Below are 12723 nucleotides of genomic sequence, written 5' to 3' on the forward strand. Positions count from 1 at the left end.
ACATGCTTAAGTCTCATTCAACAAACATACAGACCCATTCTTTCTTCTTTTCTTTTCAATTCTACAAGGAGTCCTTTTCATATTGAAAAACATTTTTCTTTTGGCATTGAGTAGAAATGTGTATATTTGATTAAAAGTGATGTATTGTGTGTTTACCAAAATAAAATATTGTTTTTTTTGTCAACTTGATTTTCCTCATTAGTCACTTGATATCTCTGGCCTTTAATATCTGCACTGTGTCTTTAAACTGACCGAATACTCCCATGATGCATCACATGCAGCAGAAGATTTAAAATGGGTACAAGGTCAATTTAAATTAGTTTTTTTTTGTTTTTTTTATGTTACTTGGAGTTTTCATGAGAATGACTCACACCACTTTGTTGAGTTATTTTTAAGAGTTCAAATTCCAACTGCAAAAAATTCTAAATTAAAGGTGAATACTCCAAGAACAGAAAATTCTATTCTTTTTTTTTTTTTTTCTCTCTGAGGTTTGAGGAGGGAAAAAAAAACTGAATTAGTTTCGACCTGGCGTTTCAGATTTAAAAGAAGCAACGCATGCAGAACTCCAGTGAAAAAAATAGATGTGTGTGTATAGCGTGTTAGCTTTCCTGCACTAAACAGACTCAGTTCAATTCACACAAGAAGAAAAGATTGAGAGACTTTTTTAACTCGCAGCCGAGAGAGAGCAGCTGAATAACGGTGATCGCTACAAAACGCTTTCAGAGACTCCTTACGCTCCCCCAGAATAACGCAGCCCTGTGGGAGCATTAAAAAAGAAACTATTTTTTTTACTTAGAATTTGCGGTCTCACCAAAATTGTTCTTGCTCATGTAAAAAGATGTACCTTTGCTCTGATATTTTTATTTTTTTTTTTCCTTCCATTCGTTCTCTGTACAACATGAGTCTTGCAGACATCAGGTGGTTTCGGATGTTCTTGTGAGAAAAAAAAAACAAAACACTGCGTCAGATGACTTTTATTCCGCAACATCTCACATTAATAAGAAGACAGAAGGGAAAAAAAAAAATAATAAAAAAGATCTGTGCAAAGCTTCACAAGATCTTAGGAAAACTTTCACCTTTTACAACATTTCGCAATCAAGCTCCCAAGTCTCATTAAATGCACACGGTTTGAATTTAAGATCGTGGACACAGGTACCACGAGAACACTGAGACTTACAGTCCCTGGAATTCACAGATATAAATCGGGGGTTCGTTATATCCTTCTTTGTGCTTGAAAAGATCAATTCTGAGGGCGAATTCACCCGGGGCGATCAAATCCCAGATAATACAGGAGGTGTTTGAAATTCCCACTACTTGCAGAAACTTTTTCTCAAAGAGGTTTGATTCATGTAAAATCGGTTGGAGATCCCTTTAACAGCCTTTGCCTGGATCAGAAGCCTTCGCTGCCGGTACTCTGAAGGCCACATAGGGCCCTTTAGAAGTTCTTACCACATAAATAGCAAAGAGAACGTCAGACCCTAAGAGACGGATTGAAATACGAGTGGCTCGGTAATTTCAACCCAAAACATTTTTTTCCCCCAACATGCTCATTTATTAAGTAATTTAGAATTTACAGAATTTAAAGAGCGGTTACAGTAGATTTGTACTTTTTTTTTTGTTGTTTTTTTTCCCTCTGACTAATAATTTTCTGTTTATAATGAATATAAACAATCTCTTTGAAATGGCTGGCAGTATCAGTATTTAACTACTTCAATTACGTTCGACAACCCCAAAGGCTTTCAGGTGATTGGCAAAGCTCCAGAGTCCCGTTTTAACGGTGGATGCCATTGTTGAGGCGGTTCACAGGAATCAAACTTTGAAAATGTCCCCTTACTGACGAGGTTCGGTTTGGTTTGCAGAAAAAGTGGCGTCGTTCTGAAACGGCTCCAGGCGAAGCAGGAGAACGACCTAACAGGGAGGTTTCTGCTTGTACCACATGGCCGCATGTACACGTACGGCCGGCCGACTGGAAAACATAGGGGAGCTTAAATCATGCTGTCGCGCTGCGCCCTCTGGTACCGGAGGCATTGAATTATCAAATTAAATATGAAGGCTGCCATGATATTTTACTGGGAGGTGTGAACGAAAACAAAATTAGGTGAGGCTCTGAGGCAATGCTTGGAGCAGCAGCACAAAAGGATAGATCAAACCTAAAGGGTCCCCTGTAAAAACTACCCAAAGCTCACAGTCCTGAGAGCTGAAATATGACACTCCAGACAGGTGTCATGCAAAAAAAAGAAAAGAAAAAGAAGCACGGACGCCTTGCAATGAATGAATGTCAGAGACCTGCAGGAGAATGAAACATTTATTATTATTCTGATGATGCGGTTTGTTTATCGTCATATTGCAAAATTCCTGCTTAAAAACTAAAGACAGTTTTTATGTCAACTCCATTGATAAATTCGATTTTGTGGACAATTTTCATGATTTATGATAGCAAAACCTTGTTTTAAATCAATCGCTTCCCTGATTTGCATCACATTTCACCAAATCAACATAAAATAAAAAAGAGCTCTGGTAAATACCAGTTTTTGAACAAAATTTTTACCATAAACCTCCTATTGTGTCTATAGTTTGTCCCCTAGTTTGTCTATTTTTTTGAAACGCAAACATTCATTGTCATTAACCTAAAATGATCAACCAAATATGAAGGAACGGCGGTTGCCCTTTTTAAAGACAGCAATGTGTTGTGCTGTACAAGTAATATCTACTGAAGTGTTCAAGCGAGCAAGTTGACCAACAAGTCTCAGCACATCAAGTTGCAGTGCTGTTTCATGCCACTAGATGGCATGGTGAGTAGCTCCAGGATATCAGCTTTAGAAGAGTGAAAATCTCTCCACTAAAAGATGGAGCATTAAACACAACTATGTCTCAAACTCTTAACTTTTTTCTCACCAAAAAAGAATTTTCCAAAACTCTGAGAGGCAGCAGAATGACAGAATGGAGGCATACATGTGGTAGTGACTTGGAGTCTTATAGAGAATGGAGAACTATATAAATGCTGTCATGCAGACAGTGGGTGAATTTGCCCTTCATTACATTCAACATAAGTGAAACTGAATGCAAACTGAAAATCTCCAGCATGAATGAAAACCATCATCCTACCAATTAAGATGCATTGATTTCCCACTCCCTCTGATAATTTAATCTTTATATGTTGCAAAAACAAACCTAACCTGCACCACACAGCATGCACACAAGAGCTAAAACACACTCTTTTTTTTGCAGCATCTTTACAAATAGTTTGCTTCTCCGAGGGGCTTGAACTCCTGACCTCTCTCTACCTATGATGGATGCATTCTTTCTCTGCCTGGTGCATGCTGGGATGGGCACTGGTATTCAAAGCGGACTGGTGGTACTGACGGAGATGGATTAATAGCCGAAAAGATTAGGCCTAAATTATGAATGAATGAATGACGAACAAGAGGATTACGCCACAATTTGTCACTCTGAGCCCACCTGAGTTCCTCTGCAAGGACCGCTGGTGAAGTGAAGAGAAACTTTACACGCCACCGACGATCCGAGGGCATGAATAAAATGAGGAACAGGTGTGTTGTTTGAGATATGTTGTGAATTGTCAATGAATTCCCTTCTATTACTTGTTTTCCTCCTTGGCACGAGCTGACACTATGATGAAGTGGGGCTGTCTTTTTGTCAGTTAACACACACACCTTCTGGGACACACACACCCCCCTCATCTAAGTGTCACTCCTCCCTCAGCCATGGCCTCACGTTTCATCACCTTTAAGTGCTTATGAAATTATCTATATTCAGTGATGGCTCAGAGCATTTTCCTTTTGCTTCACCAAGCAGCAATGTTGCTTTGGGGCAAACAGAGTTCAAGGAGTCAAAACCGAGGACAGAAACACGACCTGTCCAACCTTCCTTCATCTTCTCCCTATCGCTGCTGTTTTTCCTTCAAATAAATTTGTATTTATTTGTTGGCTTTCATTTGTCTATATATTTAACTCCGTCTTTACCTTCCGACCGCACGAATGCGTGGTTGCTGGTTTTGTGTATGATTAAGCGTGCATGTGCCTCAGCTTGTGCGTACACCCTGAGTGCATGGCGCGGTGCCAGAAGAAGGGCAGATAACATCTTGAAGGAAACATTACAGTATTGCGTCGTCAATTGAAATTACTCAAATGTTTATAGCAACCAGCGCCACAACAGGTGGAGAGGGATGAACCCTTGGCAGACTGGCAGGTCCTGCATTGCTCTTCACAGAGCTGTGGTTTCTGATGGCTTATGACAGCCAGTCAAGAGGAACTGACTCACTTCACAGTGTGTCACACATAAAGGAGGTTTTGTCTGCAGCTGAGAAAGAATAGAAAGTTCAGAAAGTGAGGTGCAACGTCTTAATTTCGCGTGCTGCAATTTGCAAAGAAAAACAAAACAAAAAAACCCCAGACGTTATGATTTCATCTCTTGTTGTGGCCACGGGCTTCCACTCAGGAATGGAAGTACACCTTGTAAAACAAATTGCATGCAATCTTATGATTATTTCGGCAGCTTTCCGTCTCTCGTTCAGGCAGTGTGCATGTACCGTGTCATTTTCTGAAATGACCCTTATTTTAGAGGTTATTAAGCCATCTAAGTGTGTGTAACTTCAGAGAAACAACTAATTGGGTCGGCCCCTGTCAATGGATTCTAATTTACACTCGTTATTTATGACAGTCATGAGTAATGTGCGATATATATTTCCCTTTTTGAATAACCCACAGATGACTCATGCGCAAATCTGCCCAACAAGCCGCTGCTTGCGCGCGCCCTTTACCATGCACAGACGTTTTAGTACATCTGACTATAATGACAGCAGTGCAATTATCTCCACTGAAAAGGAACTGATAATTAACAGTTTAATGTTGTGAAATCCCTTTCTGTTGTTGTTTTTTTCATTCATTCATAAAACCGCATTTGCGATTCAATAACAACGTCCCGAACAAGCAGTGCCAGGGGTGAGCGAAGAGGCTCCGCCCCCCTCGGCTGACCCCTGGCTGCTCCCTGACATCAGCCCTGACAAGAGAGGCAGAAGAGCCCCTTTCGTGGATCACTGACATGCTCTCCTGTCAGAGCGGTTGACAGAGAAGAAGCTAAACATGTTGAGAAAATAGGAGCTTCTCACAGTTTGCCAATCAACAATGCCCATCCTGTCTTTTACTTTTTCTTTTTTTTTTTTTTTCCTTCCCCGCCCCGAGTGGAAAAATATGAAGAGAGACGACAGATTGCCTACCTGAGCTCATTACCTTCCTGCTGGCCCAGCACAACACAATTTAAGTGACACTAAGTCCTTTTACAAACAAACACACGCACGCTTCCCCGTATAAAAAGGAGGTAAGTGTTCATCCGTGGAAAAGAAAAAAAACAACAAAAAAAACCACAAAAAAAAACTGGAAAGTCGATTCTGTCAGCACAGGAAAGTATCTTGGTGCAGATTTGTGTCACAAAGAAGTCTTATTTGAAGAAATGTTGACGAGGAGGAAGTTTTCTTTGCTCTGTCAGTGGTGGTGGTGGTGGTGGTGGTGGTGGGGGGGGGGGGGGGGGGGGGGGGGTGCATCATTTTTTTTGTCTGGATGTGTATAGAGAGTATAGATGAGTCTCTCAGTGACGGAAACTCTCAGAGAAACCAACTGTGCACACACACACACACACACACACACACACACATTTCCCTGGTTCATTTCATTTTATTTCAGTTGGGCACAGACCTATGAAATGAGCTTTCGACAAATACGTAATTGCTCAGTCATTCTGCCAATCTGTTGATCCCACATTACATAGCCAGCAGCGTTGCACTTTTTTTTCTCTGACTCTCTGTGACATTTCCCTGGCTTTTACAGCGACGTCTTTTATAAGCCCAAGCCCGGGTGTAAAATGCGGATTACAAGCGCACTGAGCTCAGTTTTTCATGTAGCTCTAAATGAAATGCATTAGAGGCAGCTTTTTTTTTTTTTTCTTTTTTTTTTTATCAATAGGGAAAACCCTGAGTGAAAAGCAAGAGCGGATGAGGGCGGGCGAGAGAGAAAAATCACTTTGCTCAAGTCTACAAACCTTCACGTGTAAGTTTAGTGGTACTGTTATACTGCGGTCTGCTTCTTCCGGGAAGCTTGTAAGTCCAAACTCTTCCACCACGTACAGTCAGCAAGTCAATACGTTGCTCGCTTTAAGCACTCATTCCTCTCAACAAACACTAACAGGTTTGATTTGTTAACCCTGAAGCAAAGCGAAGGACAGCGCCATAAAATCCCCTCTCTAATGAGAGGATTTCTTTCCTCAAAGGCCAGACCAGGTCACAGCAGAAAGAAGGAAGAAGAAAAAAAAAAATTAAAAAAAAATGCATGAGGCTTTGGTGGATTTCGTACGGACGACTCCGGGGCTCTCAGCTGTGCCTGAGAATGAGTTATGATCACAGTGAGAAACCCCGACAGTGTCTACCACCCACATGGCCCTGCTCTTATTTTGGCTTTTTTCTATGCAGTTCTTTTTTTTGTGCTGATTTCTTCTTGTATTTTGTCCTGAAAATACATATTTGCTGACAAAAGCGTAGTGAACATAAGAAATGTTTGAATGCAGACAGCCAGGGTGGAAATCATGCCTTCCAAAATCTTCACTACACTGTAAATGAATAGTAGCTTCAGATACGTTTAGTCGTAGTTGTTTCATGTTTACCCATACTAAATTCCGTTTTCAGTCTGGGAAGCGGACAGTTTCTACATTTACCAGCAGGCTTGACGAGTTCATATGACACCACTGCATTTCGCTGTGGCTCAAATCTGCTCACGATTCAAGTGTATAAAAACAGAAACAAACCTGATATTGCTGATTTACTAACAGGATGCACTGAACATCAACTGTCAGGCTTTTGCAACGGATTGCACAAAACGCAAAGAGGAGTTTATGCCAATACAGTAATTTACAGTCGGCAAATATATTCAAAATGTCTGATCACGGCGGGATTGTTTATGATTTCGTCCGTTTTTACGGCGTTTCATGAACTTTCAGCAGAGCGGCTCAGCTGGCCCCCAACAACTTTCACTCTCAGACATTATTAGATAGCGTATCTGTTTTATTTGATATGTTTGTCATTACCCTCCAATATGTGTGATAACGTCCTCTGAGAACACAAATAAATCCGTGGGGTCACATTTCATTTCACGCTTGTTCGACATTCGGAACTGTAAATGTACTTTGGTTCTATTTGATGCACTCTTTCCACTTCTGGTGAAAACTCCTGGTGCACAAGTTTCAACGTTGTTGGTGTTCAAATGAACAATTTTACTGCAACGATGGTGTTTCTGAAATGAAACGCAAAGCAAAACACAAGAATTTAGCATTTCCCACCAAAATTTGGATCCAGTGATATCAGAAGCTCCGCAGCAACTGGAGAAATAATAACTTCTAAGTTTCTTTAACAACAATTTTGCAATACTTTGCAGCTGATTACTTACAGTCGATAGAGAGATTTCACAAACATGTTTCCAGTGGGAAGAAGCGAGGACGCGACAGTGGGCTCGGTGATGAATTTCGAGCTCATAGTTTATTGTACGTGGCTCATCTCTGGCAGTGTTTTAGGTTGAGAGCACACAGCTGTGGCTGCATGTTGTTTCTGGACGGGTTCTGTGATTCACTCTGCGGCGGACGTGTCCAGATGTTACGGTTTCAACCTGTACTGCTTCGTGGCACACGTGTAACTTTGCACATGTGCAACCGAGCTCACGAATACAGAACCCCACAGTACAACTCTTGAATAGAACCATCATTCCCGCTGCCCTCTGTTGGGGACACGGTTTTCCTACCTGAAGCAAAACTCACCAGGAAGCTGCTGTTTTCTGTTGCGCTTTGGTCATTTTGGACGACGTGGCTCTAAACAAAGGAGATATGTTATTGATTTAACAAAGGGCAATTCGATTTTTTATTTTTTTTTTACATAATCTATGTGAAATGCAAGAAAAATAAAACGTATAGAAATGTTTTCATAGTAAATATATCTTCAATAACCAGTGATGGGAAATTCACTCACAGTGACGTGGAATCAAACACATGGAACATTTCACTCAGCGGATCAAGATGGACGCTGGGAGTCAAAGGGAGGAAGTGACTTGCAGACCTCTGCTTGTAGTACAGGAAGTGGGTGGAGTTACAAAATTAGGGCACGTCCCACTACCTGAGGTGGGGAATCTTACAGTTTTTAACACCCTCTATGACCTGTTGTGTTTTAATTACTTATTTATTTATTAATTTTAAGAAGTAAAATATTTCACAACACTTGTGATCAGCTGTAGGGTTCCTAATCATTCTAAGGTTTCTCCATTCCGAATGTATTTCTATTAGCTTCATTTTAAATTATTTACTATTTATTCTCCTGCTTTAATTCCCTTTTTTTCCCCTCAAATATACTTTTATTTGTACTTTTTTCATAATGTATGGAAGGTATCTCAATAGTGTGTGACATAAAGTCAGACAAGCCAAGACAAAAGTTTTTTTTACCCCCCCATGTATGAAGTTTAGGTAGAATGTACTTCCTTCCCTTTAATTGTACAACTTTGACGTGAGTTGATCTCCCAATGGATCTGGACGATCTCAATGGTTTCTTGGTGGTTTCTTGGTTGCTACCTTGGACACTCAGCTGGTTTTACTGAAAAACATACATGACAATATCCAGTAACATCTCAAATTACAGTTTCAGAATACAAGTTAAAAGGAAAAAACAAAAACATTCAGACACTTACCTATGCTTATGCATCTTCACTTTTTTTTTTCACTCAATTTTATCCAATGCAGAAAAGTCTGTTTATCTCACCTTTTGTGTCACATGCGGCTCAACTTCCCGAAAGGACCCCAGACAACATCCCATATGCATCATTTTGACCCTGACCTTATTGGACAGAGGCCTATCAGGTGATATTTACAATGCATATAAAGACCAAAAATTCATATGGGACGAGTCAGGGATAGAAATGCGGTTTGTTGCCTGAGGGCAACACTATGCTGTAGGGTTTAACAATAGAATCTCATAATGATCAAAACAGCCATGTGAGAGAACAGGTTTTATCACGTGCGCCAAGAACGTATGTCTGTATGTCTGTTCGCAAGATTACATCAAAACTACTGCACGGAGTTTGTCACAATCTTCACCACAGATACAGTAGATGTTAGGCCATGGAAGTTTCAATTACATTTTAGAGGTGATCCGGAAAGAAAAAAGAAAAAAAAGAAAAAAAATGTTCTGAGTCCATTTCAACATTTGGTGGACGTCCGAAATCTCTGATTACTTTTGCTCTAAATGCAGCGACGTGTAGTCGCACACATGCACAAGGACGCAGCTGTCAGTGGGACTGTAGTTGTTACAAAGTCTGGCTGTGGCAGCTCACATCTCCCCTTTCCATAATCTTTATAGGTTTCCTTTAACCCTTTCACTCCTATCCTGTCACAACAGACAGGAATTCCCATTGCTTACTTCCAGTAGCCATAACACTTGGACTCTTTAGGATAACTACAAAAAACTAAAATACAATAGCAAAAAGTATCCATGTACAGCCATTATAGTGAACCGCAGCACTAAAGATCACGGACAAGAGTCACACAGTTTTAACATGAGCTTCTATATGCCATCGAAAACACTCGGTTATTCTTACAAACTATCAAAAAGGTGAAAGATGACGCATTTAAAAGAAAAGAAAAAGAACAATCGTAAAATCTACATTGATCAGTGAGTGTAGTGGTGAAAAGGGTTAAAAGTACATGAATGAGACATGAATTATTTGTATGAATCATAGATGAATGTAAAGCTTCTCCGGACAAAGCATCGTTCTGAGGTGGCAGAAGAGAAATAAAAAGTAAAAGTCAAAACTTGATGTGATACTGGATAAGACGAACATATTTTTTTAGAAACATCATCGCCGTGGGTCTTGTCATGTCATCGCCTTGTCAATGATTCATGAAATGATAACATGAGTAAGATTTGAGATACATTTCATGTGCAGATACTGAAACAATTAGTTTGTATATGATATGCTATTCAGTTCTATAAAATGTTGTTTATATAGTGCCAAATTATTCCACAAGGTGAAAACCAAAAACTATACAACATTTCAGTGACACTTCTTGGATAAATAAGTGGGATTGAAACTTTTGAGTCTGTAATCAGTGCGAAAGCCGGAGAGCACACTGGTCTAATTCTTAATCCACACATTTCTTGGCTGGAGATTAAGTTATAACTGACAGGGATCTGTGGGATTTCGGAAAACTGGTGGCTTTGGACATAACATCACACAGTAGCTGCTGGGTAAAACTGACAGGTCTATTACCGCCCATCTCCTCAGCGGGCGGATATACAGCCTTGAGCCAGTGATTATGAGGTCCATGACAAGCACTCTAGTATCTTTGCAGCGAAAATACAAATACAGACGCACATATGCTGAGGAGCTGATTTATGTGCTCATGAGCCTGGAGGTAGGAGGCAGTACATTTTACCCCAGACATGTTGACCAGAGCATGAGCTACCGAAAGAAGACAAGGAGGCGGGCAGGACTGTAATTAACAGACTAAATACATCAGACTGAAAGATCCCACAGTACATCAACAGAAAATACATTGAGAAATGATCTGGGCACTTAGTCCTGAAGCATCTGTGTTAAGGAGGATGGTGTAAATGGTTCAGTGAAAACCTGATTCATGAGGTCCCGGTAACGACACAGGAGAGCTCCCTTTGGATTGTTTCCCAGTTTGAAATTTACAATTAAAATGCTCTGTGTATGAAAAGATAGAACACAAAACATTAAGACATCATGAAAACACCTCGAGGTGTGTACTTTGTTTAGAAATAGTTTTTTGTGTAGTTCTAAATTGTGAAACTTTAAACAGATAAAACTGATTCACAATAAATAATAAAGGACTTAAAAAAAACCCCGATGCAATTAAGTTAATACATTTTTGTCCAACAATAAGGCCAAGGGCTTTTTTTTGATCTTGTAAATAAAGAACTTATTATGGATAATTCACATTGATTTGGTGTAAAAGCTGCAAAACTAAGGGCCTGTTTGCACAATAACTTCAACGGAAAACTTTTGTTTTGTTTTGGGTGTTTGTTTACACAACAGCCGTGCTCAGAGCCACTTCTGCTCTGACTCCATATCAGTGGAACCAGGGGGAAACGCAATTTTACTGAAACCACATGGATTTGAGCATTTCTGTCATTTCCGTATAAATTGACTTCGTTTTCAAAAAGCTGCCACGTAAAGGCCAAACTTTTCTTAAACAAAAGCATAAAATGATCCGTTTTCACTTGAAACGTCTTCATGTAAATGGGGCCTAAGTTGGTTCAAGGCTCTGGGGAAGGGATAGAAGACAATACCCATGCTCACAAGTATTTACTTACACAATGGTGGTGTCTGATGGCTGGAACTAACTGAATGTATCAATGTATCATATTAACTTTTGGAGGTTGAGTAACTGTGACTACTCGTGTAACATCCAAGCTGTCGTTGTGGCGTCTCAACCAAATTGCAAATATTCCAGGATGGTGATGATCCCTTACTCTCTAATGGTTGTAAATACTAAGTCATTTTGGCCCGATTTCCTTCGCTGTGGTTTAAGTATTGAATGAATCCTGGCAAGAGTTACAACAAGACACACTACAAGGCTACAGACTACAAGTGGATTCAAATTACTGGATTGAAAAAATGTCACATGGCATCAAACCCACACACAACAACGAGGGACAAACTGGCCACTGAGGAAAGCAGAGACGTGTATACACGGGGCGTGGGGAGCAAACCAGACACTGCTGGCCTCAATCAAGGGTAATCCCGGGTGAGACACATGGAGGGCAGAGTAACAAGACACCTGAAGGCAGCTTTAACAACATATTGTCATTAAATGTGGCAGCCACAATAATGCTGTTTGCTGGTTGTAAAGCTTTCTGAATCTCATCATGGTGGTATTTATACAATCTGAGAAAATATTTTATTTAAAAAAAAACAAAAAAAACTGTGCTGTGATACTGCTGTAATAAAACTACATCAGTGTCTTTCCACTTGCTTTGCTCCTATCATCTAGCAATGCAACTGCACCGGAATTCTTATCTTGTGTTTTTAAAATAATCAGCAGTTTGCAGGGGAGGGCACTTTTCTTTATCTTTTCTTTTTTTTTTTTTAACTGTTCTTGCTCAATACATAAATCACAACTGCAACAGTCAGCAAGGTCATAAACGTGAATCTCGGACAGGAGGCGAATCCTCCTCCAATTCCAGCGATGACTGCCTCGCTTCAACTGTTGCAGGAGACAATGAGGAGCATTGTGCGCGGTGTCAAAAGCATCCGCCTTTGTTGACCTAACTAAGCTGTGCTGTTGCTCCTGCACTCAACGTTTAGAAATAACTTCCTCTGTCATAACACAAAAGAGGGTGAAACAACGTGAGCTACGCCCACCTCCCACCCCTGTCACATCAGCCCCTGCTAATTACCTGAGCATACGCTAAGCTGACAGGTGAGGGTGTGCGATGGATGTCTTAGTGGGTGGGGGAACGGGGCTGCCTTGGGTTGACACCGCTCCACCAGCGGTGACCTACAGCTGAACTTGGACCTGTGAGAAAATAACAGGTTCTCCAATTAGGCCGCCAGTGTCTCACCGCGGGGCTTTTTCTGGAAGTCGCTCTTACCTCGCCACACAACAATTAGCCTGGAGGAGCTCGCCAGCTTGTGGAGGCTTGCTATGTGTGGTTCC

The sequence above is a fragment of the Lipophrys pholis genome (assembly GCF_963383615.2).
Source record: "Lipophrys pholis genome assembly, chromosome: 3".
NCBI classification, from domain to species: domain Eukaryota; kingdom Metazoa; phylum Chordata; class Actinopteri; order Blenniiformes; family Blenniidae; genus Lipophrys; species Lipophrys pholis.